The sequence below is a fragment of the Hyperolius riggenbachi genome, chromosome 2 (genome assembly GCF_040937935.1).
Source record: "Hyperolius riggenbachi isolate aHypRig1 chromosome 2, aHypRig1.pri, whole genome shotgun sequence".
In the NCBI taxonomy this organism is placed as follows: Eukaryota; Metazoa; Chordata; class Amphibia; order Anura; family Hyperoliidae; genus Hyperolius; species Hyperolius riggenbachi.
This window is the reverse complement of record NC_090647.1, coordinates 547,121,367-547,143,922: the sequence shown is the minus strand read 5'-3', so window position 1 is coordinate 547,143,922 and position 22,556 is coordinate 547,121,367. Positions and strand designations below refer to the sequence as shown.

The 22,556-nt window shown below is 46.7% G+C and overlaps 2 protein-coding genes across 3 annotated transcripts in view; both read right to left on the bottom strand.

The window, feature by feature from the left end:
* Positions 1-365, bottom strand: part of CD247 (CD247 molecule) — a 145,246-nt gene extending 144,881 nt beyond the window's left edge. Inside the window, exon 1 of one of the 2 annotated variants that reach the window (XM_068270817.1) lies at positions 320-365. The gene's annotated coding sequence lies outside the window, so the exon portion shown is untranslated. The remainder of the gene's footprint in view (positions 1-319) is intronic. The other variant, XM_068270816.1, reaches the window with a different exon arrangement.
* CREG1 (cellular repressor of E1A stimulated genes 1) overlaps positions 1-22,556 on the bottom strand; it is a 51,593-nt gene that overhangs the window by 4,076 nt on the left and 24,961 nt on the right. The window lies entirely within an intron of this gene.

Sequence of the window (22,556 nt, the reverse complement as noted above, 5' to 3'; positions counted from 1 at the left end):
AGACGACGGCCCTGTGAGGGAGGGTAGCTGATGACAAACACACCAATGATCTAAAACCTCCTACTAAGCTCAGACGTAATGGCTGCCACCTGTATAACCCTAGTTATAAAAAAAGAAGGGTGAAAAGCAGGCACTGAAATGCTCATAGGCTTGAAATGTTTGAATTAAAAAAAATGTTTGGTTTGGGTCGGCTTTAAGATCACAGAGAAACTCTAACACCCCAGCATCATGGACAGAGGAGACAGAGGATGATTTTTGGCAGAGACAGAAACTGCTCTCAGAGATATTACTCTGTCCCCTTTAGAGGCCACGCTTTTACCTTCCCATCTCTCTGGGATCAGTCAGTCTTGTTCACAGTGAAGGGGAAGACATTTCAGCTCCTCTTAGCAGCTCAGAGGACTCCTTGGAAAAGGATATAAGAAGAAGAATAGTTCTAAATTTACATTCCTGGTGGAAGTGACAGACAGTCTTATTAAAGTTGCCTGTGAGACTTTTAGCATTTGGAGAAAAGAAGAAGAAGAATAAGAAGAGCTTCTCTACATCAGAGTATAGAGAGGAGAAAGGCTCTGCATATCCCTGCGTATAAAGCTACTAAAGCGCCAATTGAGAAGGAGCAGAATGAGAAGGTTTCCATTAGCAGAAGGAATACCTCCACCCAGGAGCGTAACTAGAATACATGGGTTCCTCTGTGAAAAATAGCATGAGGCCTTCTGGCCCCTCCCTCTGCAAGAACAAACAGCCAATAAAGATAAAATATATATAGGAAATACTCCCCCCCCCCCCCCACACACACACACACTCACTCAACCATCCCCCACCACCTTCTCACTCCATGCAGAGTAGCGCAGGGAGCAGAGCTATACTTACCTGCTCCTCCATGCTTTACAGCAGGCACCCTCTCTGTTGGCATTTGGAGGCTCCAGATCATGTGACTTGCATTGGTCATGTGATTGGGAGCCGGTGCATAGCAGCAGAGTGTGTACGGCTGTGATGCATGGAGGAGCAGCACTGCAACAGATAAATATTACACTGCTCACTGCGCTGCTCTGCATGAGGTGAAAAGCAGCACTGCAACAGATAAATATTACACTGCTCACTGCGCTGCTCTGCATGAGGTGAAAAGAGGGAAGTGACACAGGCTCCTCTCAGACCCCCCAACCCAGGCAATCACGGGGAGGCGGGGTTATTGTTACACTAACTTCTAGCAGTATCTGAAGAATGACTGTGCTTTTGCCATTACTCTCTCCCATATGTAGAGCCAAACTTAAAGGGACACTTAAAACTGAAAAAGGGACACTTAAAGGGATACTGTAGGGGGGTCGGGGGAAAATGAGTTGAACTTACCCGGGGCTTCTAATGGTCCCCCGCAGACATCCTGTGTTGGCGCAGCCACTCAACGATACTCCGGCCCCGCCTCCAGTTCACTTCTGGAATTTCTGACTTTAAAGTCAGAAAACCACTGCGCCTGCGTTGCCATGTCCTCACTCCCGCTGATGTCACCAGGAGTGTACTGCGCAGACACAGACCATACTGGGCCTGCGCTGTGCGCTCTTGGTGACATCAGCGGGATCGAGGACACTGCAACGCAGGCGCAGTGGTTTTCAGACTTTAAAGTCTGAAATTCCAGAAGTGAACCGGAGGCGGGGCCGGAGCATCGGTGAGTGGCTGCGCCAACACAGGATGTCGGCGGGGGACCGTTAGAAGCCCCGGGTAAGTTCAACTCATTTTCCCCTGACCCCCCTACAGTATCCCTTTAAAGAGAGTCTGAAGCCATATTAAAAATGGCTTTTTAGCTTATATTTAGCAGGGGCATGTTTGCCCCTGCTAAAACGCCGCTATCCCGCGGCATAACGAGGGGTCTTTATCCCCCAAATCCCCCCTGCTATCTCCAGGGAGCGCTTCCATGTGAGGCAGGGCTATGAGCTGCAGCCCTGCCTCACACGCGTCTATCAGCGGCGGATCTCCGCCTCTCCCCCGCCCCTCTCAGTCTGCCTTCGCTGAGAGGGGCGGGGGAGAGGCGAAGATCCGCTGCTGATAGACGCTATGAGCTGCAGCCCTGCCTCACACGGAAGCGCACAGGGGCAGCAAAATCTACGACCAAGAAAGTCGTGGATTTTGCAGGGGGGATTTGGGGGGTAAAGACCCCTCGTTATGCCGCAGGATAGCTGCGTTTTAGCAGAGGCAAACATGCCTCACATGTATGTAAGGCAAAAAGCCATTTTTACCTTGGCTTCAGACTTTCTTTAAGACTGAAAAAAAAAAAGAGTTTTACTCACCTGTATAGAGGGCGCTATTGCAGCTGGTAGAAGCTGCAGGTCAGTAAAACTCATTTTTTATTTTTTTTGCCTTGAATGACCCATTAAGTTTTTCCCAATATAAGTGGCCAGATCCAACCACAATAATCACTTCACATACAGATTAACCAGATGGCAAGAATCAGCTCCTTGGGCCATCAGCCCCTATAATTCTGCATGGAAGGCTTGAAGTTAACCACTTACATACCAGCAGTCTCTGGCTGAAACTGCTACCCAGTAAGTACTTCTTGGGTCGCAGCTTAGCTTCCGATTGGAGGAAGCTAGCAGCAAAGGGGCGGGCACGGCCGTGTAATGGATCAGCGGTGATTGACACATGCAGATACATGAAAGGCTAGCAACAATCTGCTTATCGCTAGTCTGGTGCTATTATTCAGGGGGGACAGCAGAGCCAAGTGGGGGGTGGGGGGGGGTCGGCGGTACAGATGCACACAGAGGCATGTTATTGTACACAGGACATGCCTCTGTGTCTTATTAAGATTTATGAAAACTGCCTCGGGTTCTTCTTAGATGTGTGCACACTCACTAGCACGGATTAGGACCATCCTTTTGGTGACCGATTGGGCCTCAATGCTGTACAGACACGTAGCCTCCAGCCTAGCAACACATTCTGTTGCTATAAAGGGTGCATGGCCCCTGCCTCCCCACCACATCCGACTCCTGCCTCTTTCTCCTCCCTTACCTCCTTCAATCCTGTCACGGTGGAGGAAGTCAACCAGCTGCTGGCAACTTTACCTGCCACTTCCTGCCCCCTAGATCCGGTCCCATCTGATTCTCTGCGCCCACATTTTTCTGATCTGGCCCCTGTCCTCACCCATCTGTTCAACCTCTCCTTCTCCACCGGCATCTTCCCCTCCGTATTCAAACAGGCCACTGTGCTTCCCCTGCTAAAGAAATCTTCACTTGACCCTGCTCTGCCATCCAACTACCGCCCAATCTCTCTCCTCCCTTTTGCCTCAAAAATTCTCGAACGCCTGGCCCACCAACGCCTGACCAACTTCCTTAACTCCAACTCCCTTCTCGATCCCCTGCAATCTGGTTTTCGCACAGCCCATTCTACAGAAACAGCCCTCACCAAAGTGGTAAACGACCTTGCCCTTGCCAAAGCCGAAGGTAAATACTCCATCCTGCTCCTTCTGGACCTCTCCTCGGCATTTGACACGGTCAACCACTCCCTCCTCCTCCACTCCCTGCAGCTAATGGGCATTCAGGACCTAGCCTTAGCCTGGATCTCCTCCTACCTCTCCAACCGCTCCTTCACAACATTTTTCAATGGCTCCTCATCCACTCCTACACCCCTCTCAGTTGGTGTTCCTCAAGGTTCCGTCCTAGGACCACTACTGTTCTCACTCTATACTGCCTCAATTGGCAAAATCATCTCCTCCATGGGTTTCAATTACCACCTGTATACCGACGACACCCAAATATATCTCCACACCCCAGATCTCTCCTCCTCTACCATGGGCAAAGTCTCTACCTGCCTCACATCCATTTCCTCCTGGATGGCTGCCAGGTACCTGAAGCTTAATTTGGACAAGACTGAGCTTCTAATATTCCCACCCCGCACAGCTGCACCCCTCCCAGATCTGCACGCCACTATTGAAAATACTACTATCCACCCTACCTCCCAAGCCCGCTGTCTAGGCGTTACTCTGGACTCTGAACTTTCCTTTACAGCCCACATCCAAGGTATTGCCAGATCCTGCAACTTCCACCTCCGCAACATCTCTAAGGGCCCGTTTCCACTATAGCGGTACGAAATCGCCGGCGAATCACCGCAGGCAAATCGCAATAGGGTGCGATTCCGCATGCGTTTTTTGCTGCGATTTCGCATGCGATTTCAAATAGGTAAGGCTGTATGCGATTTTAACCATGTCACTGCCTGTGTGAATTAACATGGGTACCTATGCGAAATCGCATGCGAAATCGCGGCAAAAAACGCATGGGAAAAACGCATGTGATTTCCCTATTAAATACATTGCGTGCGATTCGCCTGCATTCCACACGCAGGCGAATTCTGAGGCCCCTACCCTGCAGATTTTTTCTGCACAGAAAAACGTGCGGGGGAACGCACAAGTGGAAACAGTCCCATCCACTTGTACTGACTGTGCGAATCCGCATGCGTTGCCCGCATGCGGAGTCGCGATAGTGGAAACGGGCCCTAAGATCTGCTCCTACCTGTCCCCTGACACCACTAAACTCCTTATCCATGCCCTTGTCATCTCTCCCGCCTAGACTACTGCAATTCTCTTTTATCTGGCCTCCCCTCTAACCGTACTGACCCACTTAAATTGGTAATGAATGTGGCAGCCAGACTGATACATTCTTCTCCCCGCAGCGCCTCTACAACTCCGCTCTGTAAAGCACTACACTGGCTCCCCATCAGCTTTAGGATCAATTTCAAAATCCTGTGCTTGGCCTATAAATCAGTGCACAAGACCTGCCTCACCTACATCTCTGATTTGGTCCACAGGCACATACCAGCCCGCCCCCTCCGATCCTCCAATGACCTGCGCCTAGTCGCACCACGCATAACTCAGTCACACGCACGATTGCAGGACTTTACCAGGGCAGCCCCTACTCTCTGGAACTTGCTCCCACCAGCCGTCAGACTCGCCCCCACCTTTATTACCTTCAAACAAGCTCTCAAGACTCACCTCTTCACGATCGCATACCCCCTACACCAGCACCATAATATGTTCTGTTAGACCCCCTCTCAAAAGACGCACCTATTGTCTCCACCCCACCCTTTAGATTGTAAGCCTCTGGCAGGGCCCTCCTCCCTAATGTATCCAGCTTGATTATGCAATCTTACTCACCCCTCTTGTACACTTGAACAGTCTCTATCTTGACCTATGACACTGTATTGTTATCAAATCATTTGCATGATCTTGTTTTGTTGTGAGTTTCTGTATGTTCTACCTGTATGTTAACCCATTTATCTATTGTGCAGCGCTGCGTAATATGTTGGCGCTTTATAAATACAATAAATAATAATAATGATGGCAAAGCAGGTGGGGTAAGGAGGGTGAATAAGTGGACCAATCAGAATTACTTGCTCTCAATTTTTATTGGTCCAAGTTCAAGCTGCATAACATTTGCATGAAATGTGAATGCAAGGAGAATTTATTTGCCAATTATTGATCATCCCTAGTTATTTCTAGCACTGTTCCAAACATAACGGTGCATTTGGCTTCTCTAACAACTTGCAAACATATCTCACACCATCTAGTGCTCATTTTGAAGAATGCAGTATAGTTACATTAAAGGAAACCAGAGACGAACCAACTTAAAGGGAGCCTAAACTGAGAAAGATATACGGCAGATTTTTCATTTTAAAATAATACCAGTTACCTGACTCTCCTGCTGATCCCGTGTCTCTAATACTTTCAGCCACAGCCCCTGAACAAGCATGCAGATCAGGTGCTCTGACAGAAGTCAGACTGGATTAGCTGCATGCTTGTTTCAGACGTGTGATTCAGCCACTACTGCAGCCAAAGAGATCAGCAGGACTGACAGGCAACTGGTATTGTTTAAAAGGAAACATCCATATCCCTCTCAGTTAAGGTTCCCTTTAAAAGTTTCATACATACCTGGGGCTTCCTCCAGCCCCATCTGCACGGATCACTCCCACGCCGCTGTCCGCAGTCTTCTCTGTACCGGGTCCTGTAACTTCGGCCAGTTGCGGCCAGTCTGAGCCTGCGCAGTACTATTCTTGGCCGGAGAGAGACAGAGGGAGCGCACTGCACATGCTTAGACTGGGCGAAGTTACGGCACACGGTACAGAAGTCAAACAGAACTGAGGACAGCAGCATGGGTGCGATCCGTGCAGGTTTTGGCAGGAGGAAGCCCAGGTATGTATAAATCTTTTAAGTTAGTTTGTCTCTGGTGCACTTTAACACACGTTCACTGCAATATTTATGAATGATAGGAAAAAACTATTCCCCAATACCCCATATTTGTATATCTGCAAAATGTCTATTTATTGATTAAAAAGTATAAAAGACAATAGTCTAGCGCTCACAGTAGTATGTCACAGTTCATCAGATTTTATAGCGTTCTATAGCAGTTATTGCAGAGCGCATTCCAGCTAGACGTGTATCTAGTTCTAAAGACAATAACAGGCGCATAAAGGATAACACAGCACAATATGCATTCAATGTGGATTAATTTTCATCCAAATATATAGTCCAATAGGCTCTATATCAATGATTCCAGCAGATATACACATGCAATAGGTGAGTGGCCAACTGCACACCCCTCTTGTGGTCTAACTCACCGGGAGCTTGCGTTACCGCACACAGCGGGGTCCAGCGATCAGCCTGCCAGCTGCTGATCAGTGCAGTGGTTTATTTTTCTAATTTAAATGTAACTGTGTGTATAATATATATATTTTGCGCAATTTTCAATTTTACTTGGTAGCGCGCCCAGGCTGTGCATATGCATAGGTAGGATTTAGTTAGTGTTAGGTCCCCTCCCATAGAGGATTGACTTCTTCGCAGTGGGAGGGACGAGTACTTAACAAGTTGCATGCAAGCTGTTACAGGAAACCAACATCCTCCAGTGGTAGACAGGTCATGTGTATGCTAGGTGTGTATTTTATCCCATAAGTGGGGCTTGCACTCTTTTGCAGGTAGGCACTTGTCTGTTTTTAAGTATATATATATAGTGTTATATATAGCACTGACATCTTACGCAGCGCTGTGCAGTATAGTCTTGTCACTTAACTGTCCCTCAGTGGAGTTCACAATCTAATCCCTACCATAGTCATATGTCTATGTATGTATCATGTATTGTATGTATCGTAGTGTAGGGCCTATGATTTAGGAGGGGGACGGGGGGAATAAAAACTTAAAAAAATAAAATTAATATATATATATATATATATATATATATATATATATATATATTGCATATATATATTGCATATATATATATACACACAGTGGCTTGCAAAAGTAATCGGCCCCCTTGAAGTTTTCCACATTTTGTCACATTACTGCCACAAACATGAATCAATTTTATTGGAATTCCACATGAAAGACCAACACAAAGTGGTGTACACGTGAGGAGTGGATCGAAAATCATACATCATTCCAAACATTTTTTACAAATAAATAACTGCAAAGTGGGGTGTGCGTAATTATTCAGCCCCCTGAGTCAATACTTTGTAGAACCACCTTTTGCTGCAATTACAGCTGCTAGTCTTTTAGGGTATGTCTCTACCAGCTTTGCACATCTAGACTGAAATCCTTGCCCATTCTTCTTTGTAAAACAGCTCCAGCTCAGTCAGATTAGATGGACAGCGTTTGTGAACAGCAGTTTTCAGATCTTGCCACAGATTCTCGATTGGATTTAGATCTGGACTTTGACAGGGCCATTCTAACACATGGATATGTTTTGTTTTAAACCATTCCATCGTTGCCCTGGCTTTATGTTTAGGGTCATTGTCCTGCTGGAAGGTGCACCTCCGCCCCAGTCTCAAGTCTTTTGCAGACTCCAAGAGGTTTTCTTCCAAGATTGCCCTGTATTTGGCTCCATCCATCTTCCCATCAACTCTGACCAGCTTCCCTGTCCCTGCTGAAGAGCAGCACCCCCCGAGCATGATGCTGCCACCACATTTGACAGTGGGGATGGTGTGTTCTGAGTGATGTGCAGTGTTATTTTTCCGTCACACATAGCGTTTTGCATTTTGGCCAAAAAGTTCCATTTTTGTCTCATCTGACCAGAGCACCTTCTTCCACATGGTTGCTGTGTCCCCCACATATCTTGTGGCAAACTGCAAACCGGACTTCTTATGCTTTTCTGTTAACAATGGCTTTCTTCTTGCCAGTCTTTCATAAAGGCCAACTTTGTGCAGTGCACGACTAATAGTTGTCCTATGGACAGATTCCCCACCTGAGCTGTAGATCTCTGCAGCTCGTACAGAGTCACCATGGGCCTCTTGACTGCATTTCTGATCAGCGCTCTCCTTGTTCGGCCTGTGAGTTTAGGTGGACGGCCTTGTCTTGGTAGGTTTACAGTTGTGCCATACTCCTTCCATTTCTAAATGATTGCTGGAACAGTGCTCCGTGGGATGTTCAAGGCTTTGGAAATCTTTTTGTAGCCTAGGCCTGCTTTACATTTCTCAATAACTTTATCCCTGACCTGTCTGGTGTGTTCTTTGGACTTCATGATGTTGTTGCTCCCAATATTCTCTTAGACAACCTCTCAGGCCATCACAGAGCAGCTGTATTGGTACTGACATTAGATTACACACAGGTGCACTCTATTTAGTCATTAGCTCTCATCAGGCAATGTCTATGGGCAACTGACTGCACTCAGACCAATGGGGGCTGAATAATTACGCACACCCCCTTTGCAGTTGTTTATTTTTTAAAAATGTTTGGAATCATGTATGATTTTTGATCCACTTCTCACATGTCCACCACTTTGTATTGGTCTTTCACGTGAACTTCCAATAAAATTGATTCATGTTTGTGGCAGTAATGTGACAAATTGTGGAAAATGACAAGATGGCCGAATACTTTAGCAAGCCACTATATACTGTATATATCGTATTTTTTTTTTTACAAAAATTTTGTTTTTTAATTTTTTATTAATTAAACAAAAACCCTAAAATTAGCAGCAGCAATCAAATACCACCAAAAGAAAGCACTATTTGTGAGGGTAAAATTAATTTGGGTGCTAAGTTGTATGACCAAGCAATAAACCGTTGAAGTTGTGAAGTCCCGAATGGCCTGGTCACTAGGGGGGTATAAACCTGTGGGCTCAAGTGGTTAAAAAACAAAACAAAAAAAATACACAAATGCCCACCTTCCTTCTGCTACATCTGTAACGTTTCATGTATCAGTGACTGGATGCACTGTCATTGCACACAGCAGCCTAGCACACTGCACACCCAGATGAAATGCCCCACTGGGGAGACTCTTGTGTCACAACCCCTCATCCAGAGTCACTCCTGAATAATGTGCTGTGAATTATGGATGAGCCTCGGCCCAGCGTCCTGTAATGTGTAGCTATGATGAAAGGTGAATATCCCAGAGTCCTCACATTAGGCCCCATGTCTATCACCTCTCCATGGAACAATCACTGAGAGGCCAGAGTTACTATATCAGCTAATGTGCATGAGATGCTATTCTGCAGTATCTCATCTATCCCTCTGTCCAGCTACCTAGGACTCATCTATCTCTGTATCTGTTTTGAATAATGGATGAGGCTCACACCAGCGTTTGAGATGAGCAGTTATGATGAGAGGTGCATTAGCCAGAGTCTGCATGTAGCGGCTTGTGTCTAGATCGCCTTATTCAGCCTAACAGACGACACTCACTGATTGGATTTCAAATTTCAGCTCATGATCATGAGATGCTATCTACTATCTGATGCATGCAGGTCCATGAGGATCTGACGCATGCGGGTCCATGCAGATCTGACAGGTGGTTTGTGTGGTTCTGACGTGTGTGGATCTGATGCATGCGGGTCTGCGTGGATCTGACACAGGTGGTCCATGTGGATCTGAGGTATGCCAGTCTGTGCGGGTCTGAAAAATGTGGGTCCGTGTGGATCTGTAGCATGCGGGTCCGTGTGGATCGGACTGATGCGGGTCCGTGTGGATCTGATGCATGCGGGTCCATGCAGATCTGATGCATGCGGGTCTATGTGGATCTGTAGCATGCCTGTCCATGCAGATCTGATGCATGCAGGTCCATGCAGATCTGACACCGGTGGTCCATGTGGATCTGACGTAGGCCGGTCTGTGTGGGTCTGTGTGGGTCTGAAAAATGAGGGTCCATGTGGATCTGTAGCATGCGGGTCCGTGTGGATCTGACACAGGTGGTCCATGTGGATCTGAGGTATGCCGGTCTGTGTGGGTCTGAAAAATGCGGGTCCATGTGGATCTGTAGCATACGGGTCCGTGTGGATCTGATGCATGTGGGTCCATGCAGATCTGATGCATGCGGGTTTATGTGGATCGGTAGCATGCCTGTCCATGCAGATCTGATGCATGCGGGTCCATGTAGATCTGACACAGGTGGTCCATGTGGATCTGACGTATGCCGGTCTGTGTGGGTCTGAAAAATGTGGGTCCATGTGGATCTGTGGCATGCGGGTCCGTGCGGATCTGATGCATGCGGGTCTATATGGATCTGTAGCATGCCCGTCCATGCGGATCTGATGCATGCAGGTCCATGCAGATCTGATGCATGCGGGTCTATGTGGATCTGTAGCATGCCTGTCCATGCAGATCTGATGCATGCGGGTCCAATGCGGATCTGATACATGCGGGTCCAATGCGGATCTGATGCATGCGGGTCCAATGCGGATCTGACACATGCGGGTCTATGTGGATCTGTAGCATGCCTGTCCATGCAGATCTGATGCATGCGGGTCCATGCGGATCTGATGCATGCGGGTCTATGTGGATCTGTAGCATGCCTGTCCATGCAGATCTGATGCATGCGGGTCCATGCGGGTCCAATGCGGATCTGATGCATGCGGGTCCAATGCGGATCTGATGCATGCGGGTCCATGCAGATCTGATGCATGCGGGTCCATGCAGATCTGATGCATGCGGGTCTATGTGGAAGTGATGCATGCGGGTCCACTGTGTGGATCTGACCGATGTGGGTCCACTGTGTGGATCTAGCGCACTTTTTTCATTGTCACATTCCTGTTTCTGAAACGCTCTGCCCAATAACTCTCTTCTGCCTTCCAGACTATATATTATTGTCCTCATCCCATTCCTGGGTTATCAGTCTCCCTGCACAGCGAGCGACTACAAAGGCGGAGCAGTGAGAGGGATTTATTATAACATTGCAGCTCTAATTATATCCCCCAGCCTCCCCCTCCCCTCGCTCAGGTACAGCACTGAGTCACAAGTAATCCTTACCCAGATCACTCCTTCCAGACTTGCTGATTTATATTGGGAATGAGATTAAATAAAAAGAAAAATCTGTTGCAGAGGCTGCAGTGATCTGTGCAGAGGTGCAATCTCAGGAGTGGCAGGAAAACAACTGTAATCGCTTTGATAAATAAAACCTCGTACACATAAACAACTCACCCAAGGCAATCACTCTAAGCCATCCCAGGCTAGGCTCTAGCGTGTGTACAGCTGCCACATGACATTACTTAGTAATCCAGCACTAGATGGATAGCCAAACTACGAACAACAGACAAACACATTCTTTTCTTTGTATCCTCCCACCACAGGAGGGAGCTCTCTCATTCACTGCCTGACGTACCCCCTCCCTCTCCATTAAAGCGGACCTCAGAACTCTGAACTTCCTCTCTGCTCTAAAAGATAAGCAACAGCATAATAACCTTTACAGAAAAACATTTCTGTGTTACAGCTGATACAAATCCTGCAATAAATCTGCAGTGTGTCTACTGCCTGCTTTCATGGAAGCAGACATGTTGTTAACATCCTGCGTTTACCAGTTAACTCTTTGCCAAGGCAGGCAGCTGGAACAGCTGATAGATCACATTACACTTGTGATTAGTCACATATGAGGGAATTAGACAGGCTAAACTCTCTAAATACATACAGGGTGCAAGTTTTCCTTCTGTCCAGTGCAAGAGGTCAGGTCAACTTTCAGCATCATCATATGGACACTATAGAAAGCCTGAGAGGTTTGTTCTGGGCCGCGCATCTGGCATGTACACAGCTGCCCACAATGTTGCTTGGTGGTCTGCCACAGTAGATCACTAAATGATGGAAGATGAATGAGCGCAGTGTTCTTAGCTTCACACCACTGGAGGTCGCTCTTTCATGCTCCATCCCAACAACCCCTCCCCCCAAACACCTGAAGTGAAAGGTATATGGAGGCTGCCATATTTATTTCCTTTTAACCACTTCTGGACGAGAGCAACTTTCACATATCAGCGCCGCTCTCATTCATTCACCAATAACTTTATTACTACTTATCACACCTAAATGATCTATATATGATTTTTGTCAGGACAAATTAGGCTTTTAAAATGTGATAATTTTGTTTAGTAATTACCTTATTTTCTATGCATTTTAAAGGGAAAATAAGTGAAAAAATTGAAAAAAAACACTATTTCTCCATTTACATTCAGTATAGCTTTACAATAAACAGTGCTAACTAGAAGTTAAACCCACAAACCCATCCTGGTTATTAAAACATTTAGATTTTGTCCCTAGCACAATGTATGGTGACATTATTGTATTTGGAAGAAAGGTGTCTTTTTCTGTTCTTTTATTATTCTCTTTCTCATTATACACTATTGATGATTACAAGACCTTATTTGCAAAAATAATAGTAATATACCCTAATGGCATACATATTTAAAAAGCCTTGTCCCTAAGGTAGCAATATATATTTTTTTCTTTTATATTCTGTAACTTTTTCATTTTACAAGTCTTTTATTTTGGTACAGCATATGCAAACTTTTTATTGCTTTTGATTCAGTTTGTGACTAAAAAGAATACACAAGACATGGGCAACAACCCTAAAACTGTCTAAACTGTATTCTACTACTTCTATTCTACTATCACGGTTAAAATGTTACCACATATGTCTCGTAGTTTTCTTACAACTTTCCCAAGTTTGATCATAATTTAGAAAATATTTTTTTATGTTTTGATTGAGTTTGTCCCTACCTATTTTTTATGTGACGGGGGTCCAAGCTGTAAGACACACCAAAATGTACTCTACAACTCGTCGTGGTTTAGTAACAAACTGGTAGTGCATTGGCCACAAATACAATGGACGTATATATACACGTCATTTGACATGAAGTGGCTAAACAATACCAGTTGCCTGGCTGTCCTGCAAATCATTCTGGCTGCAGTAGCGTCTGAATCACACACCTGACACCAATGCAGTCAGACACATCTGATCTGCATGCTTGTTCAGGGTCTATGGCTAAAAGTATTAGGGGCAGAGTATCAGCATGACAGATAGGCAATTTGCAATGTTTAAAAGGAAATAAATCAATAAATATGGCAGCCTCCATATCCTTCTCACCTCAGGTGTGCTTTAAAGGGACTCCGAGCACCTCTCATGGGCAGCCAGATGACTTCCAACAAAGTTGTGCTGTGACCCCTCTGGAGGAGTCTCTTGCAATGGCCATGCGTGTCACTTCCACTTCCTGCTTCATTCAGTGATGCACTTCTCTAACAGAGAAGATAGGGGTGACCCAGAAGTTATAACATAGCCAAGATGGCAGCCGTGATTTTTAAATTGAAACAGAATGGCGTAGAATGGCGATTCAGGCATCAAATGAAAGAGGAGAGCACAAGCTACAGAAAGGTATGCATCTTTAAGTACTTTGCAGTACTGGTCGGAGTCTTAAAGGGGAACTGAAGAGAGAGGTATATGGAGGCTGTCATGTTTATTTCCTTTTAATCATTACCAGTTGCCTGGCAGCCCTGCTGGTCTATTTCTCTGCAGTAGTATCTGATTAAAACCAGAAACAAGCATGCAGCTAGTCTTGTCAGATCTGACTTATAAGTCTGAACCACTGAAACACCTGATCTGCTGCATGCTTGTTCAGGGGCTACGGCTAATAGTATTAGAGGCAGAGGATCAGCAGGGCTGCCAGGCAACTGGTATTGTCTAAAAGGAAATAAACATGACAGCCTCCATATACCTCTCTCTTCAGTTCCCCTTTAAAGGCATACCCATGAGAGGTGCTCGGAGTCCCTTTAAAGTGAGTTCGAAGCCAAAAAATAAAAAACAAAGAAAAAACAGATACTTACCTAAGGAGAGGCGAGGCTCTGGGTCCTATAGAGCCTTCCCATTTTTCTCATGGTTCCCACGTTCCAACTCTGGTTCTCCTGTTCAAATCTCCCGCTGCGGGAGGTTTCAGGAGCCTGAGTGCTCCTGAAGATGGGTGGCTCCGTACTGTGCATGCGCGAGTGCTCGCCTTTCCTCTCCTTAGGTAAGTACTGTAACTTGGGGGGTAGCTTCAGACTATCTTTAAACGGTGCACTGCTTTTATATTGCTTTTCTGTATTATTGTTGTTCTCGCCGCCCTGAAGTATTCTTGCTGTATTTACCACATGTACTCCCCCCATCAAGCACTGCTGAACCCCCACCTGGCCCCATTGCCAAAATGGAGCCATGGTCTTGCAGTGGCCCAGCTTCCTGTCAAATAAGCGCACAAAGCAGGAGACCCAAGCATGCATTGCAACGACACATGCATCGTCCCTTATGCTGGGGATAGACGGTACGTTTCTGTACCATGTACCGACCAGCTGATAAAATTCAGCTGGCCCGATCAAGCCGCTCGACCCGCGCCCGCTCGATTCCCGCCGGCGGACAATGGCAGGGAATCGAGCGGTGATAAGGAAGCGCCGGCGAGGACGAGCGGCAATCGATCCGTGCGGACGAGCAGAGACGCGACGGGGGTCGATCCGGCGGCTAATCGGCCGCGGGATCGACCCACGTATGCCCAGCGTTGGTCTGGGGCCTGATCAGATACCTTACCAGAAACAATGGTGGGTGGGCCTGCAGCATACACCGTCAAAGAGGAAGAAGGGCAGGCACACAACAGTCTTAAATGGGCGTGCCTCTGTTCACCCATTCCAGCCATTCTCCTGGTGATTGTATGCTCCCTCCCCAACAAGCTAGACGAGCTGCTTCTACTACTCAGGAGCAACACTCGACGCCCCAGTCCTATGCTTCATCGAGACCTGGACAAATTATAACATTCTGGACAACTCCCATCTCCTACCAGGGTTAAACCTCTTCTGTGCGGACTGTGACAATGCACCCTCCTGAAAACAGAAAGGTGAGGCATCTGCTTCTTCATTAATGCCTTTTGGTGCACCAACACGACCATCCTGTACAAAAGCTGCTTCCCAGACATCTAGCTTCTACTCATCAAGAGAGTTCTCCTACATTCTCGTAGGGGTATACATCCCTCCTAATGCCAACATCAAGAATGCTCTGTGTACACTCAGAGACACCATCTGGACTCGCTCTCCATCATTTGTGGAGACTTCAACAGTGCAAACCTTCACCAAGAGCTGCCTCGCTACAAACAACAATTTCACTTTTCCCACCAGAAAACAAAACTCCCAAGAGGACCACTGCCTGACCCATCTGATACCTACCTTCAAAAGGCACCTCAAGACATCCAAACCGGCCCTCAAGACTGTGAAAAAGTGGACGGGAGAGGCAGCTGCAGGCCTGCTTTGACTGGTCAGCTCTGGAGGCACCCTGCCTAGAGGAATATACAGAGAATGTCACCTCCTACATCAACTTCTGTGAGGAGTCATGCCTAAGATTAAGGAGGATGCTCATAAGTCTGGCACTTCAGAAGAATTCAGGGAGGCCAAGAACACCATTAACCGAGAACATTAACCGAGAGCTGCGAAGAGGAACTACTCCAACAAGCTGTGTTTCAGCCTCCAGTCCAACAGCCCCCGGGAAGACTGGAAAGGCCTCAGGGCAGCCAAAAACCTCAAACCGCCGCCCTCAACATAAACCCACGAGCATGGAACTAGCTGAAAATCTCAACAAGTTCTACTGCAGGTTTGAAAACCAATCCAACCATCCTGTAGACCGGACAGCCACACCTAGAGTATCTCCCCACAAAAACTTACCATGTATTTTCAGCGTCAGTAGAAGTCCAGGAAGCTGACGTACTAAGGCACTTCTGGAAGCTCAACCCCAGGAAAGCCTTAGCCCTGGATTGGGTGTCTTCAAACTGCCCGTGAATCTGTGCAAGCCAGCTGGCCCATGTCATCATCTCCATATTTACTAAATCCCTGACAGAGGCCAAAGTTCCCACCTGCCTCAAAAGGTGCAGGAACATTCCAGTCCCCAAAAAGCAAGGTGCCGCAGAACTCATAACTACAGCCCTGTAGCACTACCATCCATTGTCATGAAGACCATGGAAAGACTGGTTCTCACCCATCTGTAGCGCTCCACCAACGTCCTCCTGGATCCACTCCAATCCTGGGCAAACAGGTCCATAGAGGACACAATCAACATCAGTCTGTTGTTCATCGCGGAACATCTTGGCAGACCTGACACCTACGCTAGGATCCTCTTCCTGAACTTCAGTTCTGCTTTCAACACAATTTGCCCGAACATCCTACATAACAATCTGCTGCAACGTGGTGTCAATTAACCTCTTTGCGTGTGAATCAATCGCCAACAAGATGCAACTAGTTAAGCTCAGCGACAGCTCCCCCTGGGAAAGAACCACAAAACACCACCACATTTTCATTGAAGGCACTGAGGTCATCAGGGTACCAAACCCTGGGCCCAACCATCACCAAAGACGTGAGATGGGAGGAGAACACCTCCAAAACCCAAAAGAAGGCTCAGCAAAGGTTTTCCCTCCTGAGACAACTGAGGAAGTTTGTTATGCCCTGGGACCAGCGTCTACGCTACCAACAACGAGTCTATGCTCTGCTCATTATTATCTAGTACTCGGGAGAGTAGATGAGTTAGGAGTTGGATCAAGGGTAGGTTGGGATCAGGCACCAGGTGAGGGGAAGGTTAGGATTAGTCACTGGGTGAGGGGTAGGCGAGGATCAGGTAGGGGGATGGGGTAGGTTAGGATTAGGCGCTGGGTGAGTAGGTTAGGATTAGGCACCAGGTGAGACGAAAATTAGGATAAGGCACTGGGTTTGGGGTAGGTTAGGATTAGGCAGTGGGTGAGGAGTAGGTAAGGATCAGGTACTGGGTGAGGAGTAGGTAAGGATCAGGTACTGGGTGAGGAGTAGGTTAGAATCCGGCACTGGGTGAGGAGTAGGTTAGAATCCGGCACTGGGTGAGGAGTAGGTTAGGATCAGGCACTGGGTGAGGGGCAGGTTAGGATCAGGCACTGGGTGAGGGGCAGGTTAGGATTAGGCACCGGGTGAGGAGAAAATTAGGATAAGGCACTGGGGGAGGGGTAGGTTAGGATAAGGTATCGGGCGAAGGGTAGATTAGGATTAGGCAGTGGGTGAGGGGTAGGGTTAGGATCAGGTATCGGGTGAAGGGTAGGCTAGGATTAGGCACTGGGTGAGGGGTAGGCTAGTGTTAGGCACTGGATGAGGGGTAAGTTAGAATCCGGCACTGGTTGAGGGGTAGGGTAGTGTGACAGTAGGTGTGGGATGAGGCGTAGGTTAGGATTGGGCACTAAGTGAGGAGTAGGCTAGTTCTGGCACTGGGGGAGAGGTGGGGTAATAAGGTTAGGTGTTGGATGAGGTGTAGGATTGGATTGGGAACTAGGTGAAGGGTAGGGTAGTAGTGTTAGGCGTTGAGTGAGGGATAGACTAGGATCAGGCTCTGCCTGAGGGGTAGGTTATCATAGGCACTGGTTGAGAGGTAGATTAGCATCAGGCACTGGGTGACGGGTAGACTAAGATTAGGGGCACTGGGTAAGAGGTAGGCTAGGAGTAGGCACTGGGTGAGGGGTAGGGTAGAGTAGATAAGTTAGGTGTTGGATTAAGGGTAGGTTAGGATCAGGCACCAGGTGAGGGGAAGGGTAGGTTAGGATTAGTCACTGGGTGAGGGGTAGGCGGGGATCAGGTAGGGGGATGTGGTAGGTTAAGATTAGGCGCTGGGTGAGGAGTAGGTTAGGATCAGGCACTGGTGAGGGGTAGGTTAGGATTAGGCACCGGGTGAGGAGAAAATTAGGATAAGGCACTGGGTTTGGAGTAGGTTAGGATTAGGCAGTGGGTGAGAAGTAGGTTAGGATCAGGTACTGGGTGAGGGGTAGGTTAGAATCTGGCACTGGGTGAGGAGTAGGTTAGGATCAGGCACTGGGTGAGGGGTAGGTTGGGATAAGGTATCGGGCGAAGGGTAGATTAGGATTAGGCAGTGGGTGAGGGGTAGGGTTAGGATCAGGTATCGAGTAAAGGCTAGGCTAGGATTAGGCACTGGATGAGGGGTAGGTTAGAATCCGGCACTGGATGAGGGGTAGGGTAGTGTGACAGTAGGTGTTGGATGAGGCGTAGGTTAGGATTGGGCACTAAGTAGGCTAGTTCTGGCACTGGGGGAGAGGTGGGGTAATAAGGTTAGGTGTTGGATGAGGTGTAGGATTGGATTGGGAACTGGGTGAGGGGTAGGGTAGTAGAGTTAGGCGTTGAGTGAGGGATAGACTAGGAACAGGCACTGCCTGAAAGGTAGGTTAGGATTAGGCACTGGGTGAGAGGTAGATTAGCATCAGGCACTAGGTGACGGGTAGACTAGGATTAGGAGGCACTAGGTAAGAGGTAGGCTAGGATTAGGCACTGGGTGAGGGGTAGGGTAGAGTAGAGGAATTAGGAGTTGGATGAAGGGTAGGTTAGGATCAGGCACTAGGTGAGGGGAAAGTTAGGATTAGTCACTGGGTGAGGGGTAGGTGAGGATCAGGTAGGGGATGGGGTAGGTTAGGATCAGGCACTGGGTGAGCGTAAATTATGATTAGGCACTGGCTGAGGAGAAAATTAGGATAAGGCACTGGGTGAGGAGTGGGATAGGATCAGGTATCGGGTGAAATCTAGGTTAGGATTAGGCAGTGGGTGAGGGGTAGGGTTAGGATCAGGTATTGGGTGAGGAGTAGGTTAGGATCAGGCACCAAGTGAGGGGTAGGTAGGATAGGCACTGGATGATGGGTAGGTTGTATTTATTTTTTCCGGATCAAAAGACGGAAGCTCTCTGCAAAAGCGCTTACAAAAACACCCACAAAAACAAACGCGCAGAACATCGCTTTAGAAAATGCGGGAAAAAAAAGCCCACCGCAGACAGAAACGCAAGCCGAACGCAATGTGAACAAGGCCTCACGGAGGTTAGGATTAGGTGAGGGGAAGGTAAGTAGGCGGCAGTGGACCAGGAGTACACTGAGTTTGTATGTGTCAGAAAATCCCATCAGGTCTTCCTGTCAGAAACCAAACTGAGAATGTTTCTTTTATCTCCTTGCGTCACCTAGAGATGGATTTACAGAGCAGCAGCAGACTTAATCGTTGAGCTGTTGATGAAATATATGCTGGGACTTGTAGTTCCACAGGCGGCGAGCCTCTCCTCCGGGGAGGTGAACCTCATCAGCGTGGAATAACATTTCCTTAGTGTGCCGCTCTGGTCTGGAGGAGCGGGAGAATTACCGCGCTACATACAGGCGCACAATGAGAATAAATACTGTCCGGAGAGCCTGGATCGATACTCAGTCACGGTGAGCCGCGGGAGGGAGGGAAATCGATGGCCGCGATGCCGCAGGAGATTACACTGGCTATTGACAATCCTTGTAGCTCGGCATTGTGTGCAGCGAAATGAGCTTTTCATAATGACAAAGCGGATACATTCCTTATTGCCGGGGACGGGGAAATGACACCCGCTCTCCGCCGCTGACAATACGCAATCTTCACTGCTGGGAAATAGAAATAAATATTATTTTAATATCTGACACCGGATCTATCGACCAGCATAGACAGTAATGCGGTTTTACTGCTTTCCCTTCTGTTTATAGCAAGCAGAGGTAGCCTAAAGCTTCCCAACCGTCCAACTGCAAGACCCAGCATGTCCAAACAGATGCTGGCTTACTTTCTTTAAAGTGGACCTAAACTTAGAACCTCCTCTCTGCTCTAAAAGATAGATAACAGCATAATAACCATTAAAGAAAAAACATTTCTTTGTTACAGCGGATACATATCCTGCAATAAATCTGCAGTGTTTCTATTTCCTGATTCATGGAAGCAGACATATTGTTAACATCCTGTACTTTCAAATGAGCTTATCTGCCATCTCTGCCTTGGCAGTCATTTGACTCAGGGAAGAGATCAAATTACAACTTGTGATTAGATACAAATGAGGGAGAAATAGGCTAAGTTCTCTAAACAGATACAGGGTGCATTTTTCTGTTTTCTTTCTGTCCTGTGCAAGAGTTCAAGTCCACTTTAAAAAAAGTCGAGCCTGATTGGGTCTGTGCAAGCACAGTGTGGCCGTGCTTAAAGAAAAACACAAGGTGGGACACAGAGGCATGATCTCTGCCTCATAACATGCCTCTGTGTGCCGCTCTCTGCCCCCCCCCTCCCACCACTGCGCTATAGCCCCCCGAGATTACCTAACCTACCTTAATATTTGTCACTATCTCAGAGGTAAACACAGGGAGAGGGATCTGCCAGGGGCGTTCCTGCAGGGTTTCCAGAGCTGCCATTGGGCAGCTCTCCCTCCCTGGCCACGCCCCGACCCTCCCCGCCTCCCTGCACACTATGAGAGACAACACAGTGCCTCAGTGCAGCGTCATGATGCCAGAGGTCAGCAAAGTGAAAGTGGGCCATTGCGGCCCACGAAAGCGGTGGGGAACGGCGGTTTTTGCGGCTACTTGATACACTTAGTCCCCCGGATCAGGTAGTCTACTTTTTTTTTTTTTTTGAGCCCACCTTGGGCTTCCTTTAAGGAGGTCACAGCACTGGAATGACCTGACGGAGGACGGGGAAAACTACTGGGGGATCCAGAGGCTTCTCTCTCCCGAGATAAGTAGCCAAATTGGGCACTTTTTCACTACAGGGCATCTTTAACTAGTTAACTCAAACAGCAGCTTGAGCCTCACTATCACAAAACAGGAAGTACCTGTATGTCCTGTCAATCAGTGGTGGCTGTGAACCTGCACGCGTTCCTGACGCTCGTTCACAGTGGGTCTTACACTAGGGAGATTGGTGAACAGGAACATGTGTTCCCTGGGTCAATCAAAGTGCCTGTATATGAATGTACATGGCTCCAATTAGGAGCCATGTTCATTCATAAGAATGAAAGTAACAAGTGTAGTTAAACAAACGATAAAACACTATCCTTGTAACAAAAAATAGTGTATACCCCCATCTTGTAGCCAAAAATTAAAATTACAATAAAAATCCATTTTTTTTTTACTATATACAGTATATGGGACTCAACTTTTTAACTATACAGACTCCTGAGAGTATATTACTGTTAGTTTAGCAAATAAGTGCTTGTAATTATTGATCAGGTACAAAAAAAATAATAGGCATTCATGTAAAAAAAGGCTTGGGACATTGCCACTAGTAGAATAGTGGTAAAATTAACGATATTCTACTACTTCATTCCAATAGTTAAATATCGGTAATCCTTACCAATATTTTACTATGTCTTAACCTAACCCTACTCTCACACAGAATCACAGAACTCTCCCTCTACCAATGCAATGCCTGCTATGTAATGGTACAATTTGCATATCGCTAAGCCTCGGCGCACGCAATTTTATTGGACGCCCAAATTTCCCTTCTTTGCCACAAATAGCGGCTTTTATAATAGACGCCTATGACGGCACCCTTTTTTCCTGTTCTGAAAAATACACCTTTGCATATGGAGGAAAACATTTTTTGCCATCAATTTAGAAAGGGGTCTTTCACAGTGAAAGTGATTAAAATGTGGAATATCTTACCTCAGGAAAAAGTTATGGCAAACTCTATATCTGCATTTAAAGAGGGCTTTGATGCTTTCCTTGCATTGAAACGCATCCACGGCTATAATTTTTAGGTTATTCCCGGAAGAGTTGATCCAGAGATTTACCTGACTGCCATCTGAAGTCGGGAAGAAATTTTTCCCTTTTAAGGCTAATTGGCAAAGGCCTTGTAAGGTTTTACGCCTTCACTCTGGATCAACTAACATATGTGCAGGTTCAGGATGGTGGGTTTTTTATTATACGGTAATTATTATTAATAATTTTTTTTTTTTGTTTGTTCTGGTTGAACTTGATGGACAGATGTCTTTTTTCAGACCAAACTAACTACCGGTATGTAACCTTAATTTCCAAATAATATATTGTCGCCATACATTGTACTAGGGAAATAAAATGCATGGGTTTTATCTATTGTAGCATTGTTTATTTTAAAAATATAGGTATGTAATTAGAAAAACAGTGTACTTTTTCTTGTTTTTCCCTATAAAATGAACAGAAAATAGTAAAAAAAATAAAAAAGTAATTTATGAAAACAAGTATTGCCCCAAAAAAACAATTTTGTGGTGAAAAAAAACAAACAAACAAGATATAGGTCATTTAGGTGTGATAAGCAGTGATAAAGTTATGGCCATATGAATAGGAGGAGTGCTGAAAGGTAAAAATGGCTCTTGGCGGTAAGGTAAAATAGTCTGTGGGGTAAATTAGTTAAAATCCATTAGAAACTGGTTGCAGTGTGTCTTGAAAATCCGATGCACAAATCAAAGGAAACCTAAAGTGAGAGGTATATGGAGGCAGCCATTTTTTTTCCTAATAAACAATACCAGTTGCCTGGCTGTCTTGCTGATGGGGACCAGGTTACACCCGATTGTGAGCTTGCAAGAG